Source organism: Phycodurus eques, chromosome 15 (assembly GCF_024500275.1).
Source record: "Phycodurus eques isolate BA_2022a chromosome 15, UOR_Pequ_1.1, whole genome shotgun sequence".
Lineage (NCBI taxonomy): Eukaryota > Metazoa > Chordata > Actinopteri > Syngnathiformes > Syngnathidae > Phycodurus > Phycodurus eques.
In genome coordinates, this window is record NC_084539.1 from 9007448 (window position 1) to 9026790 (window position 19343).

General features: G+C 40.7%; 1 protein-coding gene across 8 annotated transcripts in view; it reads left to right on the forward strand.

Moving 5' to 3' along the window:
- sema4d (sema domain, immunoglobulin domain (Ig), transmembrane domain (TM) and short cytoplasmic domain, (semaphorin) 4D) overlaps window positions 1–19343 on the forward strand; it is a 74251-nt gene that overhangs the window by 21093 nt on the left and 33815 nt on the right. Inside the window, exons 3-4 of one of the 8 annotated variants that reach the window (XM_061698779.1) lie at window positions 5905–5963; window positions 6695–6917. The exons of 4 other annotated variants lie outside the window; for them this stretch is intronic. The gene's annotated coding sequence lies outside the window, so the exon portion shown is untranslated. Of the gene's footprint in view, window positions 1–5904; window positions 6918–19343 lie in introns of all 8 variants that reach the window. 3 more of the 8 variants (XM_061698780.1, XM_061698778.1, XM_061698781.1) reach the window with 3 other exon arrangements.

Consider the following 19343-nt stretch of genomic DNA (forward strand, 5'->3'; position numbering starts at 1 on the left):
CTTTCTGGAGTGGGACCCATTTGATTAATTAGTTTTGAGTCTGAAGAGTCCTCATTCAACTCCACGCCTGTGACATCCGCGCTTCCTCTCAGTGCCCTCTCTGGACCTCTGTGTCACCAAAGGGCTGGCACCCGGGCCATGATATAGGCATTTGAAGGGGTGGCGTTCTCTGAGTCACACAGGAAAAACGTCTGCATCAGCTGTCAGCGGGTTTTGTGGGAGCGGAGCGGGTAACAGTCTTAGCGCTTCCTAACCATGTCAAAGGGGTTGTAGCCTTTGACCTGAAGCTCATCAATCTCGCACCAATGTCATCATCTCGCTCATCTCAATCGAAGCTGTCAGAGGAGAGCAGGAGGCAGGGACGTGTTGTATGGTTTGTTTGTGCTCGCTTGCATCCGTGTTTGGCTTCTTTGTGTGGGGATTAACAATGGAGTGAAGTCTGGAGTGCACACTGAAGCACTGCGTGGGATATCTTGTGAGCTAGCTGACCTTGATCGCTTGTTAAATACATTTATATATAGGAATCAATATATAATTCTATTGCTGATATGTTATTTACCCAAATTGAATTCAGGATACGGTAGAAAGTTCAGTAAACCCTATTCTTAAAATTCTCCCTTCACAATTCATTCACTTTCATAAGCCATATATCAACAGGACCTCTGCTGCTTGTAGCCAAGCTCTGCACTCAATTTTCACTTGCTTTAAAGACATCATTTACTCTGAATAATTGGAAAAATTCTTAATAAATAAATTATGCCCATCTCTACCTTTTTACTGTGTTTGGCACTACTACGGTCCGCCCATAAATCCCATTGGAACTTCATTGCAAAACACTGTGCCTACCAAAGCGTATTAACTCTTAGTCTCTTGAACTAATTAAAGTCGCAACTTGACAAGATTTCCTAACAATGACAGTCTGTCAAAATGAGTCTGGTTGCAATGGCCACATCACCCTGAGTACAACCCACAAAGAATTTAGAAAATTGGATCTTAGGTTCCAGAGAAATTGAGGTTTTTAGTGTCAGGAAAAATATAGAAAAAAAATATATAAAAATATATTCCCATATAGAAAATATGGTCAAAAACACCTTCAAATTAGATTACAAACTACTATAAGTTCATTATTTCTCAACATATCTCCTCGACCCTTTCATTTTGTCTGCTACTTGGGGAACCCCTTCTGATTGGCTGACAAGTTTTCAGGGTTTCCCCTAGGTTGAGACTTTACTTGTGATGGTGGGCAGTGCAGTGGAGGGTGGCGCTGTGGTGTTTGATCAGCGCATTCAAAATAATCAAACAAAGGTTTATGAACTAAACTTATTTATTGTTACAGATATTTACTAATAATGGTGACTCGCCCATGTTCCGTGGGTGCTGGGGCGGTGCCGGCTGGTACCTGGGTCCCTGCAGCCCCCGCTGGGTGGCCGGTTGTCTCGGTGTGGGACCTGTCCCGTCCGTCGGGCTGCTCTCGGGTGGACCACTGGGCGTGATCCCGCCCCTCGATTGATTGGGTGTGGTCTTCAGCCGCCGCGGTGCGGCCACAGCAATTACAGGACACTTCTGTCAGTCTTTGTGAATGTAAAACAGTATCAATTCACTTGCATGTATCCACAGACACTGCCCTTACTGCAACAAATAACTCATGAATATCCAAATTGCTTGTTTATTCCCTCAATTATATTCTCGTCTTGTACAGTTTTATAATTTACATAATTAATGCCACCACACTTCAGTTGTGCAGGCGGGTTCACGGCCCTGGTCGTGCATGCTTCTTCTCCTGTCCTTGTCCTGTTCTATCTTGTCCTGTCCTTCCCTCACAGGGTGTAGCACTACAGCCCCATGCAACACTCATATTTAACGTTTCATTGTTGTAGATAATGGAATGATTTACTTCACTCATTCTGTTTACAATTAGTGCTTTGTCTTTTGTCTTTGTTTATTTCTTCCTTCTAGAAACTTTGTTCTGTTCGACTGATCAAGCCTGATTCTCAATAAACCTTAATTATAATACCACAGCGGAAGCTTAAAAATTCCACTGTGACAAATTAAAACTGTTTCGGTATAAAAGGGATACAGATTTTCCATTCTGCTTGACCTAACAGCCGAACAGGACAAACAAAAAACGAAACAAAAAAAATCCTATTAATATACGTTTAACCTTCTTATATGCTCCCCGTTCTCAAGTGACCTGTACAGTGACGTACTAATTCATTTCCGGTTCAGACGGCATCCTTGTGTGGCTGTGTATTATTTTATATCTATATTTCCAAACACGGATTAATTTAACTTTTATTTTGTTGTTCAAAGTTGGTTACTCTCTGGAAAAATGCGTTTCTAGCCAGACCTCTGTGACAAGTGTACTGTATCGCCAAATCACTTGCTTCAGTATTTAGTGAGTCCATTCACGATATCTTAGCAATTAGCATGGCTTTTACGTCTTCCCTGTTAATTACTTCTCGTCCTCCTCTGGTGATAACAATACTTGTAAGAAGTGTTCGCTACCATGGAGGCGATGGTTAGTAATTTATAATGCGTTGACACCTGATACAAAGAGAATTTTCTCCTCTGTGGCTCACTTGCCTGGGTGGCATAAAAAAATGGCGTGCACCAAGCATTCCCGTTATTACACAAACAGCGTGAAGCAAGGTTGGGCGATTGTTCAATGTGGATGCACCGTTTTTTCCCTCTAACAATATAGTGGTTTTATCTGATTCATTTATGAAATATGTACTGGCCAGCGTCTGAGGCGTCATGGTGGCCCGACACACCACTGTACTGACTGTTAATGCCGGACGCTGGATTTTTTTTCCCATTATCTGGTACAATCAGTAGTTACCGGCCGTAACTACTGATTGTTCCGAACAAGACAGCTTTCAGTGATTTCCATACCAAAATACGGACGTTCCGTAACATTTGACTGCTCGCACCCCCCCCCATGTTTTATCTTCTCAGGCGGCTGTCCATATACTTGGACAGCCGGCCCAAGTAAAGCCTATGTAGGGGAAACACTGCAGGTTTTGAATATTCACCAATAAGCTCAGACAGGCTGAAATTGCCTGCACGGTATTAATGATCTTGCGCTACATAGCGACGGGGACTTTAACAAAGAGTAGCGTTCCAGTAGATTCTGCCATGCGATTCCCTCCTCAATGTTGTGCAATGTGACATGTGATCATTCTACATTGTTGTGTAGTGCTGCATTTCTAATATTTTGTTTTAAATTCCAGTTTCAAGTAGTGCTGGACGATATATCAAGAAGCGCGATTCGATCGATATTTTATTCATGCTATATATAAAAAAAAAAAGAGAATTGATTTTATTTTCTATACTTTTCGCGACTCCTCGAGACTTTCGCCAACATGGAGGAGAAGTTGCTAGCGACTAACGAGCTATAAATAGTCCCAAGAAAAGGACACGTCTATTATTTGGAAACAACTATAGTCTGCAAATCATGTATTAAAAGATGTTACGACGAATACAGGCTTATCCATACAAAATCACCGAAAGCTGAAGCATGTTATCGAGTGCAACGCATGTATCACGTTAAAGAGAGCCACAACTCCGTACCGCTCCTGTAACGTAAACAAAACAATGCCGTGTAGCGATTGTGGTGGCAATTGAAGCGCTTGTGTTTTTTTGTTCGCTCCGTGAACGGGGCGGGAAAATAACAAGATGGTAGTTTGTCGATCATGGACGAAATGGAAAGTGTTCACAGGGTTTTGTTTACGTTTGCTTTAGCAGCTACTAGCTAGCTTTGTTGCGTGAGGGATCACCCCAATAGTTTGACAATGGGCCGGCCGTCGCTGTCTGAGCTAACTGCTTCGGACAGTAGGGTTTGCACAGTGTGGCATTCTCAAGAATCGGTCTTGTATTTATTTTTTTACTCGCTTTATTTACAGATCAGTCACCGCATTGTAGTCGTTCCACATGACATCACATTTCTTCTTCTCTTTCCATAATCATTTAATCATTTCCAGATTTGTATATTTAGAGTCTTTAATTAACCTACCATGCATGTTTTTGGGATGTGGGAGGAAACCGGAGTGCCCGGAGAAAACGCACGCAGGCACGGGGAGAACATGCAAACTCCACACAGACAGGGCCGGGGATTGAACCCCGGTCTTCAGAACTGTGAGGCAGATGCTCTAACCAGTCACTCACCGTGCCAATATATTTAGAATTGTTAAATAAACCCTCTGATTCATGTGAATCAATTTGGTCTGGTCCGGTTTTATACATTTATAAACTTTAATACAGTAAATATATAATCATATTGAATATCGCCATTGAGGAAAAACAATTATCAAATTTAGTCCATATTGCCCAGCACTAGTTTCACCTGAGACAAATGGCAGTACACTGGTAATATCGTTTGATATTATTGCACACATCCTTGTAAAATGGCATATTTGTTTTCTTATGACCTGAATTCAGTTCTTTGTTCACCTTTGCCTGCCAACTTTTGTTTGTTTTTCTGTTTCCGAGATTAATGATACACCAGTGGAAATGGAGCCAAAGGCGCAAACAGAACAGTGAAAAGGGCAAATATGTAGTCCCACTTTGGCCTGTGGGAACAAAAGATGGTATATTTGTGCAAGAAGAAGGTGCTGCTATGAGGGTTTTCTTCTGGCTCAGGGATTGAGGCTGATGGAGCAGACTGGAAAGAGCTGTGAACACAGGCCCGGCCAGCCTTCAAATTTCTGAGTCTCCTTATCAACAGTCACCAAAACTATGGAATTCTCAAGCTCACTGATTTGCTGTGGCGAGATATTGATTTCCAATGATGCATGCTAACAAGTAAAATCCTGGAAATCATGCTGTCTTGAACCCTAATGAACTGGTGTAGAGCCTCAAGTTCAATTAAGTTCTGAGTTCAACCAAACCATCCATCCATTTTCCATACCGCTTATCCTCAACAGGGTAGTGGGCGTGCTGGAGCCTATCCCAGCTATCTTCGAGCGAGATGCGGGGCACACCCTGAACTGGTCACCGGCCAATCGCAGGGCACATATAAACAAACAACCATTCACATTTACATAGAGTCTTCAATTAACCTACCATGCATGTTTTTGTAATGTGGGAGGAAACCAGAGTACCCGGAGAAAACCCATGCAGGCACGGGGAGAACATGCAAAGTCCACACAGGAGAGGCCAGATTTGAACCCGGGTCCTTAGGACTGTAAGGCAGATGTGCTAAGCAGTCGTCCACCGTGCCGCCCTCAACCAAACCATTTATAACAAAAACAAAAATCCTGACGTGTCATGTGAGCATATTGCACGAGACCTCCATTCAGTGAATTCTTAAATGTTTAACCTAAAAGTTCCAAAATCAATTATCCTTAAAAAAGACACTTTGAGATTTTAAAACTATGTGTAACAACAGCCAATCAGAGTCGACATTGTCCTGCTCCACTTATGTTTGCAAGTTGGCAAGGCATCTTCATTATCCCTGAGTAGAGCAAATTGTTTATTTGGGGTCTTGCATACCTGCAAAAATACTGGTCAAGACTGTAAACTGGTTCACCATGTTATTTTATATTTCCCTACATTTGCTGTAAAAAAATATTTTAATATTGATTATTTTTATATTTTATCATATCAAAAATAGTATTTTCATGTTTTTAATTTTTCTTTAATTTACTGAATACACGTTATTAAAATGTTGACGTACTCCGTTTTAGTACATATGCATTCAAACTGCAGTTTAAAAAAAGTTTAAAAACAATATAAAAAAAAAACAGTGATAATAGTTGAGATCGGACGATATGAAAAAAAATAATTGTGACCATTTTTTCTGCCATATCGCCCAGCCCTACTCCTTGTCCTTAAAGGTGCGCGTGAACACACGCACTCTTCATAAATGTCCTGTCTGATCTCTCTCTTCTTGCCTCCTCTGCCTAGCTTGAGGATTTTATAATTCTCCCCAGTGGAAGAGCGTCACATCTTGTAAGGAGCCACAGGTCAGAAACTTTACTCCTCACTCCCCATTATTTTTTCTGTGCTCTGCAGACAGTGACCGAGCTGCTTGTGTTCTTGCACGCTCCAACACGAATGCTGCGTGCTTGCCCGACCATCCCCTGCCTGCCTGCCCTTTACTCCTCCCCAGCTCCTGTAATCCCCTTGTTTTTTTGTTTTGTTTGTTTTTACTCCCTTTTGCATGACCACACCTGGCCACTTTGATGTCATCCCACTTTTTCCTTTGGTGGTTTTTGATTGGTTGTCATCTGATCCACGAGTCCTCTTGGAAACAAGCTGATGTTTGTGTGCACAGCTGCCTGCTTTTTGTAAACTTCCACATAAATACTTTCCTCTTTGTCTGTACACTTTCTTTTAACCATTTTCCAAAATCTTTTCCGAGAGACACGACAGGCATGATTGAGCGACTACGTCTTGCCGAATTCATTAAGATTGACCATGACTGAAATCCCATTGCTGAGAGAAACATTGTGAAAGGCGAACTGGCACTTTTCCAGCTTCTGAGTTCATATCAGAAATAGGACTGCACCTGGGTGTAAAAACCCTTTTACATTTCCTGAAAAAGGTGGATTGGGTTTGAAACACGTGTCGTCACACGTTGAGCTACGATCGCTTGTTTACAACTGAAGATGTCGCGGTATTGCCCTACTGCTAACTTCGTATTTTGTCTTTCTTATTTAAGTATGGTGTGATGTTGCTGTTTTGCATGGTGTAGCACCTCGTCAGATGATCGCAAAGGGGAAAAAAAATCGACAACGGACTACGTTTTTACAGGTTCCCTGCTTGGCGGCAGCAAGCAAGATGTAAGCGTAGTAGTTTGAGAGCTCAGAAAGAGATGTTGGATGGCTTTGAGTCAACCTGTTGGATGGAAAAAAAAAAAAATCCAACCGACAATATCACGACAAGGATGAGCGTGTGGTCCTGACATTTTCATTACGGTAAGTAAAGACATAAATAACATATGCATCCTGTTGTTTATTACATGCAACAAAGAATGTGGGATGTGTTATCTGACAGCTGGCGTTATTTGACATCTTTATATCAGAATGATTCATTGTAGCTGGATTAATATATGCATATATACCTTAGATGAACTTTTCAAACAGATGGTTAAAAAGCAAACACACATGCATAGTTTAGCTCCACGTGCCTTCGTCCAAATGATGTGTTGGCATTGTTCGCGCAGCATCTTCATCATGTTAAGGTGGTGCACCCACTGGTTAGTAAACTGCACATGAGATGCTAACAATTTATAATTGTTAGACTGTTACGAAGTGTGGGCACTCACACCACACACAAGGTACGCAAACAAGATGCACACAACGGAGGCAGTAGGTCCAGGTCGCTGCTCTACTCTATATTCTGAATTTCATATGGATCCAAACCATTTATATTGTGCATTCTTTTTGCCAGGTATCGGTCTCTGGCTTCCCAGTCTAGGTTTTCCATGTAAAATACCATCTATTTCTTGCATTTTAACATTTTTTTTCACTCATGAAAAATGCACAGCGGTTGCAGTGCACAGCCTGCCTTTGTTTACCTTCTCGGTAGCCCCCAAAATGGCCACCACAACCCACAATGTAAAGCGGTTTCCAAGTCCGATTATTCTATGTGGTTGTTTTCCCGAATCAATATTCTGTATAAACAACACGGACATGCAATGGGGGGAAGAAATTGATCTGAGAATGATTCCATCTTCTGAGGTAGTATCAAAAGTTATATGGTGGTTGTATGTTAAAACACTTTTACACTGGCTGACTTTCGTTACTTTGAGGAAACAAAAATGCCCAGCACAGTTCTCCAAATTAGCTTTAAGCTTTTTGTCACTCCCAGTCGAAGTACAGTGTACTGTAAAACTGACATATAAAACAAGATAATTAATAATTGAGAAATAATTGTATATTTAAACACAAATGTACAACAAAACCACATCATTTCTGTCTGCCAAACCTCCATTAGATTAATGCTAACGAAATAGGAAATGTCACAGATGGGTTAACGGAAATAAGCATAGATTGTACAGTAGTTATAAACCTTCAAACATTACAACATTCAAACATTAACCCACAGAGCAGCAATAGAGCACACAACAATACGAGAAGACATTATCTCAGCTTTGTGGGAACAACAAATATTACTGCAGCTTAGTAGGGGACCTTCTTTGCCTCTTCTTGCTCTGAATTATGCTGGATCTACAGTACATCCGGTAGAGCGCAGTGCTGCCTGCCATGTTCCGGCACTACGTCCTACTACTACACTGAAAGTGTGCAACTCTAAAGTTGGACTTTCCTGTAATAAGTAAAAACCCATAAATGATCGCTTGAAAATCGAAGGTACAGCGGGGGTTCACTTTCTGTCAAACAAATCAACGGACAGCAGGGTGTCTAGCTCCACCCTTCACAAGCATACTTCTGAGACTGACACTATAATGAAGGGGTCCTGAAGAATGGGACGGTTTGGGTCCAATGTCTTGAGACCCTTTCCACTGGAAACTGCTTGGTGGAAACCAAGCTGACGTTACCCGAGATACATGAGACACAAAGTGAATCACATCATCTTTAAGTCCTCTTTTTGTGTAGCATCTCATTAAGAGAGACATGGTTTTAGGGAATGAATTGATGCTTCTTCAAGTACTACCAATAAAATGTTTGCCACCATTACTCCTTCGGTTCCTCTCCCTGATTCACTGCTCCTTACTTTACCTTTTGTATGTTCTAAATCCTCTGCAATTACCTTAACTATCAACAGATCGTGTGAATCCAGCTGGCTTGCTCATCTTTGTGTTGTTTATCCCCCTGTGCTTTGTGAAGGAAGTGTGTATTTGTTGTGGCTGTTTAAACTGTGGGCTTGCCAAATTCAGGAGGACACCCTCTTGGTACTGTGGCAGCCTTTGGGGTTGATGCCATAAATTTTCACACACTACACCAAAAGGAAGTATTTGTCCATGCAGGGTGAGAATTTACCACCGTGAAATTGGTGCCCGCTGAAGACTGTTGAGAGAACGAAAAGGGAGGGAAATGAGTGCCAACGGACAGCAGAGAAGATGAAATGTAGGATCATGTAGAGATTTTTGCTCCTCTTTCAAGTGACTGATTGAGAGAGTTGATTTGAAGGATTAATTGTGCACTACAACAGTGGCGTAAATGGCCTATGAGAGCATTTGATACAGCTCGTCATGCAATTCCAAAAACATCCATCCGTCCATCCATCCATTTTCTGAGCCGCTTCTCCTCACAAGGGTCGCCAGCACGCTGGAGCCTATCCCAGCTATCATCGGGCAGGAGGCGGTGTACACCCTGAACTGGTTGCCAGCCAATCGCAGGGCACATACAAACAAACAACCATTCGCGCTCACATTTACACCTACGGGCAATTTAGACATAGGAATTAATTGAGTAACATTGTTTAAAAAAAATAATAATAATAATTCTCTTTATAACATTTTTTGCATAGTATCTTACTTTAAACTTTAAACTGTATCTTGGAATATCATTAGAATTTTTTTCTTTAAATATTACAACTTTATTCTTGTAAAAATACAAATTTCCACCCCATAACATTACATTTTGTTTTCCATTTAAATTTTTTTTTTTTTGTAATATTAAGACGTTTTATAGTAAAAATGATTACTCTCAATTTGATTTGCTTTCTCTTGCAATATGATCTTTTATTCTGGTAATGTGATTCGTTTTTATTGGAATATTACCATTATTCTCATGATAATATGGCATTGTTTTTCTCATCACTTTTTGTCAAACTTCTAACAAGACTATTTACTCTTGTGTAAGTAATATAGTGACTTTTGTTCATGAACGTCTGGAAAATATATTCAGTGTTGATAGGATGTGTGTTATTTAATATGGGGGTGGGCGGGCCCCTCGCCACCCCCGATACAGTCCACACGAGCCTTTGCTCTTCTCTTCCGTACAATCCTGAATACAGAACGTCAGAGGAGCTGCTATCAAAAGCCCCCAACCATTAAACCCACAAGTATCGAAGAAAACACTGATTAGTACAGATTTAGCATGAAACTTGGAGGACTCAATAAAAAACTAAATGGTTCTTGAACCTCAGTGAGTGTAGTCACTTGCCCTGGACTTCTTAGAAAACAAAACATAACCACAGATCGGACTACCATTAACACACTTGCGACCGTGAGGCTTTCACGGCTTCCCAAAATAGGCTGGTATAATGTGCCCCGGAGGCCTCGCTGCTCGTTATAGTAGCCTCAAGTAAAACGACATCGACTCGTCTGTGAATGGCAGTTTCCTTGTGACCTGGCTATAGTCATTCCTTTCATTGTTTATCACACACACCCAGTGTAGGTGCATTTGCTTGATTTGTCATTTAAAATATATATTTATATATTATACAGCCTCTAAGGCACGCAAACCTTTCGGGGAAATGTGACAGATTTTGAGACGTCAGATGTCTGCATACCACTCCAGTAGGGCTGCACGATATTTTGTTTGAGCATCGTCGTCGTGATTTACGTGTGCACAATAGTCACATCGCAGGGTCAGTTGCGATGTTTGGTGTTCTGGAATACACAGTAAATTAACTGTAATATTAAAAGTGGCCTGTTTGGACACCCTAATAGAAAGAATGTGTCCTGCTGCATTTCCTACTTCGCTCTTCAGAATGAAACTAGGCTGGCACGCGGCAGCTGCGTGAAGTGCGTTCAGGGAGTGCATAAATGGGAGTGAATATGTTCATTTGTAATACAGTACATAATTGTAGAAATGGATGAGTCGAAAAATTATTTGTATCAGAATGCTTTAGTTAAAACACTGTTCGATCACACAGTGGTCATATGGAATTTATTTTATTTTGTAATATGAGCATAGATAAATTGCTTTAATATAGTCAGCTAGAGCTGTGGGGAATGCAAAGGTTCTTGTCCTACTGTGTTGCGTGTTTTTGTTGCACATTAAGGACAAAAGTCGTGTTTTTGTTTTAATTCCCCATTTAAAAATAAATAAGCAAATTAAAAAAAAAACATTCAGGCAGCAGGTTTTTCCTCTTTTTCTTTTAGATTTTAGGGTGAAAGCTGCAACAGGGTATTAGTGTGGACTAAATAGGTAGCAACAGTGGAGAAATGAAATGTATTTTGAGGTTAATAGCCCAGTGTTTTGAGGTTAATAGCCTGTCAGCAACATACTGGAAAAAACAAAAAACAAACAATGAACTAGTTTGTTTTTGGACCGGTGAACTTAGTTCAAAATTTTTAATCATGAACTATGAACTGAACTACCGTAATTTCTCATGTATAATGTGCCACCCCCACCCCCTCCCCCAAAAAATGTCAAAAGTCAATAGTGTGCACTATACATAGGTATAGGGGAAAATGGGAGGGAAAAAACCTCACATTTTTATAAATGTATGCCGCCATCTAGAGGTTATGAAAAAGCTGTACACTTTCATTCAGATGTCACCGCCACCTAGAGGTTATGAGAAAGGTGTACACTTTCATTCTAATATGCCGCCACCGAGATGTTATGAAAAAGCTGTAGCCTACACTTTCATTCCAATATGACAGGGGTACGTACGTATGACTGCATCTATGTAGTTGTGCTCATAAGTTTACATACCGAGGTAGAATTTGTGAAATATTGTTGTTGTTTTTTAAATACGAGTGATGACTGAACAACAACCATCATTAATTTTTTAACAGTTTAATTTTAATCCCATTAAAATCAAGTTAAAGGTGTTTCGCCTAGCCCTTCATGTTTTCTTGAAAGAATTGTACAGATCTTACAAATTCTGCCTGGGTAATCAAACATATGAGCACAACGGTGTGTTTTCTCCACCACCACCACCATTTTCTGAGCTGCATCTCCTCACTAGGGTCGCAGGCGTGCTGGAGCCTATCCCAGCTGTCATCGGGCAGGAGGCGGGGTACACCCCGAACTGGTTGCCAGCCAATCGCAGGGCACATAGACCATTCGCACTCACAGTCATGCCTATGGGCAATTTAGAGTCTCCAATTAATGCATGTTTTTTGGGATGTGGGAGGAAACCGGAGTGCCCGGAGAAAACCCACGCAGGCACAGGGAGAACATGCAAACTCCACACAGACGGGGCCGGGGATTGAACCCGGGTCCTCAGAACTGTGAGGCTGACGCTCTCACCAGTCGTCCACCGTGCCGCGTGTGTTTTCTCATTTACTAAATAAAGGTAGCATTGTGAATTTCAAAATAAGAGCAAGTAAATAAAAAAAGTATTATTAGTGTTCAAATAAAGCGCTTAACTTCAGGGGTAATTTGCTAGAGGACCGCATCTTTTTGCACAATTGTCAAAAAAAATAAAAATAATTGTACCAGCATTACCAGATTACTAGCAACCTTTTATTGCTCAGCGACTGTTTTTCTCAATGTATTTATGTCTCAAAAGTATTCTCTGTCAATTGACTGTCTGTTGTCGTACTAGAGCAGCTCCAACTAACGGAGACAAATTCCTTGTGTTTTTTTTGGACGTACTTGGCAAAATAAAGATGATTCAGATTTTTTTAACAAATTAATTAACAAATACCTTAATCTTCAATACTTGGTATTCACATTTTTTAAATTCCTGATTTCCTGGATTTTATGAGCTTGAAGCCTAAATTATGTAAAAAACAAATGAATACTTAAAATAGTTTAAATTGTGGGCCCTGAATCTATAATCTTTTGAATAGAATTACTGCGATTGGCTGGCAACCAGTTCAGGGTGTACCCCGCATCCTGCCCGATGTTAGCTGGGAAAGGCTCCAGCACACCCGCGACCCTAGTGAGGAAAAGCGGCTCAGAAAATAGATGGATGGATGGAATAAAATTATGGAATTAAATAAACTTTTCCATGATGTTCTAATTTTTTGGAAAGGGTCTGTAATTTGATGTGTGGCGACATTTGACAGAACTCCCCAAAGCAGCTGTGTTAGGGTTGTGTGTTTAGGGTTTGGACATAGGACTTACACTCTTGTCTCAAGAGGACCCTCTCCTGGAGCCGGTATTGACTCTAACTTGGTTTGTCTGGGACTGCCGCTGTGCATTTGAGTCCATCCATCTGTGCTCTTTGACAAGAAGCAGCACTGAGTAATGATGTAGACCGCTAACATCAGTATCTCCGCTAGCTTGTTGTGCACATTTTGCAGATGCTAATTAAAATTAAAACTTTACTTTTTATTTAGAGCAATAACTACAGAAGAACTTTGTGTTGTGAAAGGGTGGCAACACATTATTGAAATCCTCACCGCTCACATCATTCGCCCTAATGTTCACTCCCCAAGGTTTTTCAGATCCTCCACAACCACGTGACTAAAGGAAAGGGTGTGTTGTTTTTTTCAAAAAAAAGCTTGCCTTCGGCATACTAAATATACCCTTTGCAGGACCTGACCCCTCATTTGCCTTTGCTGTGGCCACTTAAGGTTGACATGTTCGCTTCGCCATGGCCCTACAGCTAGTAATTATATAGGAGGACTTTCATTTTACATCCCCTGTATAGTGTTTCCTTCACACAAGCTCTTATCCTTTTTTGGTAAGTCATTGATCGTTCTGCCACACTTTTTAATATAACCAGGAATAATTTGATTTTGGTTCCCTTGATCCTTGAGGAAAGGCGTGGATTTTAAGAATGTACCTCGAGGGTTGAGCGGAATCTGTTCCATGACGCTGGTAAAACAAACAAAAGCAGAGTCTGGCAATGTATTAAGTAACGTTAGGGGTTTACCAGAAGTCAGCCACAGTAATATAGATAAGTTAAAAACACTATTAACGTAATGAAAAAAATAACATGTAATACACCTACCTTTGGAACCAAAGTAATGTTTGCTGGTCTAAGAAGCTAACGTCAAAGTATACATCGTCATTCGGTGCTCCTTGTCCCAAAAATCACTCTCATCAGAGAGTCCTGCACCACTAAGGCACACTTTACAGTCAGAGAAAGTACAGTAAAAATGCCACACAAACACTGTAGCATGTTTAAAAACTATGAAACACTCCTAATCTTAATTAGGTTTGGGTATTGAGAATCGAGAACCGATTGGAAACGGGAATAACTTTCCGGTTCTCCCGGAACCGTCCAAATGTAAAAATGTCGGTTCCCAGTTTTGATGCCTAGTCCTCCAGCCGCAAAGAACAAGTGGCAAAAAACAACGAAGAAGCAGCGTAAACCAACGAATAAGAACGCGCACGATGATGTGCTTGTGCCCAATGGCGGCGGCGGCGAAAGAAGTTTGTTAAAATGAATGACCAGTCGCCTCAGTGCAACACTTGGAATAAGATTATATTGTGCAAAGGAGGCTTTCACGGTGTCTGAGGCGCTCTGAGCCTCAGCCTACACCGCATGGAGCTTCGGTGAAGCTCAGTGATTGAAACAAAATACGTCTACGCAAACATTGAGACAGCTAACAAGGTAAACGGTTGGTTGCACTTTTGCACTGATGTATTTTATTATTATGATTATTATTATTTTAGTCTTCAAACCAACGAAAGCGCCAATGTGGGGGTGATTTGGGAGCTTAACATTGGGCTAAAACTACACCGTAGCAACTTTACATCACGATGAATTGCGAGAAAATTCACATAAATGTTGTCTCACTGTATCACAAACACAAACCTTGTGCCTCAAGGTAAGGAAAGAAATCAGCATTTTATAGCATTTGGTTCCATCCATCCATCCAGTCATTTCCAAAAATGCTGTGGGAAGTTCCTTTTTCGTGCCAAAATGCTGGGTTCCGGTGCGTACCCTACAAAATAAAAGGCTACAAGCTTAAAACAGGAAGGCAAGTTAAAACTTGCACACTAACCCTATCCCAAACAACTATTTTAACAATGCTATATTTAACTTTTAGCTGAAACATTAATTGATGGATATTAAGTCAATTGGGTTAGTTCCACACACATTGCCTTTAAGTTCAGAGGTTTGATATTGATACTGGTTATAAATAACCTTGAGTCAAATGTTCATTTTAGTCTATGCTGCGGGCTGCTAAGAAAATTGATGTTCATAATTTGGACACCCTTTATTTAAACCATGCAAACTTTTTTGACCCAGCCCCCTAAAAGAATCAGAATCGAGAATTGTTTGGAATCGAAATAAGGAACCGGAATCGCTCAAATTCAAACGATGCCCAACCCTAATCTTAATGTTAAACGAGGAGCGTTAAGACATCTCATTCTTTAACGCCGTTCCACAAGTATAAGATAAACCAATCAGTAAGGTAAAACATTATACGCTACAAATACTGTACAAATTTTACCGGAGTGACTAATAAACAGCTTTAATCTAGCACACTTACTCTCTTTATGGAGAACTGTTTGCTATCTGTCAAACTACACCAAAGTACTGGTACTGAAGAAACATAGTATTGTTTTATTTTTGACGGCATGGTGTCACTGTGCTTTTCTAGTACTAATATACCGTGCAACCCTAGTTAGAAGTTAACATTGCAGTTTAGGTCTTCACTCAGTGTGCAAGATCCCCTTTACGGTCATGAGTGAGCTGGAGCCTTTCCCATATTGCGTAGAACGAATGGTGAGGTACACCCTTGACTGGTCACCAGCCAGTGATGGGCACATGTAGACAAACCACCATTCACACCAGTGAACAAATTGGAGTCTTCAGTTAAGATAACATGGATGATTTTGGAATGTTTGAGGAAACTAGAGTACCCTGACAAAACCCATGCACAGGAAGACCTGAGCAAAGGTTCAAACCCAGAACCTTTCAACCGTGAGACAGCAGTGCTAACTACTGTCTGGACCGCCACGCTGCCTTACCAATAACCATCCATCCATTTTCTATAGCCCTTGTCCTCTGTCTTGTCACACTCGCAAATGAGTTGGAGCCTATCCCAGGTGAATTTGGGTGTGACAAGGGACTGGTCGCCAACCACCCACACTCACATTCACACTTACAGTATGGATAATTTAGAGTCTTCAATTAACCTGATGTGCCTGTTTTGGAATGCCGGAAAAAGCTGGTGACTTCACACAGAAAAGCCGGAACTGAAATTTGAGCCGAAAACCTCAGAACTTTGAGGCAGATGTGCTAACCAGTAGTTCACATCGTCAATACCAGGTCCGATACCGGAAGTCTCATAATTCCACAAAAGGCCAAACAAACGGGGTAAATTAATCCGTTGATGCTGATTGAAATGTTTAGTGAAGTGATGTGGCAGTCTAAAATTTGTCTGACATTTAAGACATATTTTACAAGCTTTGAGGCATATGACTGTATCTAATCATGTAATCATCCAGTTGTCCATCTGTCACCTGGTGGGGTTTCAGTGGATAATGCATCTGGACTGCTGTGTCATCGCTCAGCTGCTAGCCATCCACCGGAGGTCACGCTGGTGCATTTAGGAGTGCATTTAGATCTTTTTACAAGCTACACATAAATTGCACTTTTCCATAAGTAATTAGGACGAAGCAGCTCTTGAAACACCCAAAACCTGCACTTATCCACCTGTAGCCACCATGCTGAAATGGAACGCAATAATCATAGGAATGAATGATTGCCAGCTGGAGTTGTAATGCTGGTTAAGCCGAGACAGAGAGATTGTTAAAGCCTTAGCTGGACTGACAGAATCAGTTCATCATGCTGCAGGGAACCCGAAAGCCGCCTGTATTTGTTTTAAGGCTCTTGGTCTATGTGGTCCACCGCCCCCCGGCCTTTAGTTTACAGTATCACATCCACTGACATAATTATAGCCAAACTCACATTTAATCCCTAAAACTGTTCCCCACCTCAGTATTTCGTTTCCAGTGACTGCTCTCCTTCTTGCTCACTTTCATTGTACAGTCCTCGCCTAACCGATGAAACATCTGGTTCATGAAGGTGAATTTAGGGAGCTGGACGGGTATAATCTGAGGAGTCCAAAAAAATAAGGATTGCATTTTGCCGAGCCCCCCTGCAGTCAGATGAAGCGAGGAAAGCCGTGTGATTCACTGCTGATCTTTCAAATCCTGCTCATAAAATTGTTGGATTTGAGATTGGCAATCCATCTGTTTCGTCAAAGTACATAGAAGAATATTAACTAAAAGATGCTAGACTATGTGTGAGATTAAAATCAATAAATAAATAAATAAACGCTTTTAATGCAGCATAGGGCTGTGCATTGTTAAGAACCTCATAATTTGATTTGACTTCGATTCTTTAGGTTGCAATCCGGTTCGATATCTCTTAGCGTTGTATTTCGATTCAAATTGACATTGATTTAAATCCGTCAATATCAATTCAGTAAGAAGTAGAAATACACAAATAAGAGTAAATTTTGACAATTTTGAAATATTTTTGATGCCATGTAAAAATTTTGAATGTCACGTCACATTTCTTAAGCAGTAAAACATCTGAAAATACAAATTTGCATGTAATTTATTTGTGCACATGGAGTACAAAAGTAAAAAAAAAAAAAAACATGAGTTGTTTATACAAACTGTAAATGTAAAGTGCATGTAAACCTAATGTTTATTTCCTCTTGGAAATTGTAATTAAAAGAAGGCGCACAATATCACTTATTTGTACATTTGGAGTACCAAAGTCAACACCTAGTGACAGCTCTGTATTGAAAAAGTAAAGTGCATGTTTACTTGACAAAATATTTCTTAATTTATTAGGGTTACTAATATTATTGGCAGGGTTTTTCAGTAATACCTAGTTGAGTAGCATGTTTGTGGGATTGTGACAATTGACAGTACTTTCTTTTGTCAAACCCCATTCATTTGTTGCCTCTCTCAACAAGTTCGCTGTTTTGCTCCATGTGTGGCTCTCGTCTGCAGAACATTTGACATTAATTCGTACTCGTTAGAAATGAAATGAGAAGTGACATTATTTACGAATATAGGGCTCAGATGCTCTGCAAGTCCAACCATCACATGTAAGTCCTACTCCTTCTGTAGACTTCAACAACCCCAAAATCGTTGTCTTAACTTAGTGTACAGCTTCAGGACGGCGATTTCTAACGTGTTTTCGTGTTGGTATTGCATATCGTGGTTTGAGTGTCTTTTGTCCGTTTCCTGTGTTCCGGAGTTATAAGGGAATCCAAAGTGAGCCCAAACATCACATTTAAAACTAGAAGTCGCTCACTTTACACTGCGGCTGGCACGATGCTATCTTAGTCGCCATTGTTGTTGAAGCTTGGTCAGTGCGATTTCCATTAATAGAACAGCAATCACATGCAAATCCCCTCCCACCGGCCAGGAGATGAATCGATTCAGAGGATTTGCTGAATCGGTTTTGAATTGCGGGGGGAAGAATTGCAATGCATTCATGAATCAATATTTTTACCCACCCCTAATGCAACAGCAGTTTTACTGACTTCGATTTAACCCCTTAGATTGGGCTCGGCTATGTTCTCAATTATTAGGTTTTCAAACTGCTCTAAGTGCTAGAGGACTCTGCATCTTTTTGCACAATTGTCCAAAAAAAAAAAAAAAAAAGAAAAAGAAAAATGCACCGGCATTACCAGAGAACTAGCAACCCTTTATTGCTCAGTGACTGTTTTTTGTCAATGTCTTTATGTCTCAAAAGTGTTCTCTGTCAATTGACTGTCTTGTCGTACTACCGGAGACAAATTCCTTGTGTGTTTTTTGGACATACTTGGCAAATAAAGATGATTCTGATCAACTGTTCTCGAGAGCCGTAATATTTTGGTTATGTACATGTAAAATATATTTTAATTTTTGGACTTTTGCCAACATGCTACGGTAAAAACAATATTTACGACAAGAAAATAAATCAAATCAAAACATTTTTTAAAACTCCCCAGCATGAGTCTGTTTATGACTAAAGTAATTTTAGAAAGCATTTTTTTTTCATAATTCCAATGCTGTTAGGGTATTTAATATAATAATAGGGGTCGGGTGCAGTGTGAGCTGGGCGGTGGCCGAAGGCGGGGGACCTTGGCGATCCGATCCCCGGCTACAGAAGCTGGCTCTCGGGACGTGGAATTGTCATGGTCTGTGTTTTGGTTTGGGTTGTGTTTAGTTTTGTTCCATGTTTTCCTGTGTTCCATGTTTGTCGTGTGCTCATTAAGTTGTTGTGTCCACCTGTTCTCGTCTGCTTTGTGTCGACCAATCAGCTCTCTCCAGCCACTCGTGTCTTGTCCAGGTGTTCCTCGTTGTCTCGTCTATCTGTTTGTATTTAGTTCCCTGGTTTCTTTCAGTTCTTGTCGGTTCATTGTCGTTGTCACATGTCTCTGCCATGTCATAGTCGTCAGTTGTCTTTGTCATTGTGGTATGTCATTGTCAGGTGTCATTTTCCGTTTCTATTCCACGTCTTACTCACAGGTCATAGTTTGTTTCCAGTTTTAGATATTCGAGTGTTTCTTTGCTACTTTGATTTGAGTGGTATCTGTTGTGGGACTTTGTTCAGTTTTCCCTTTT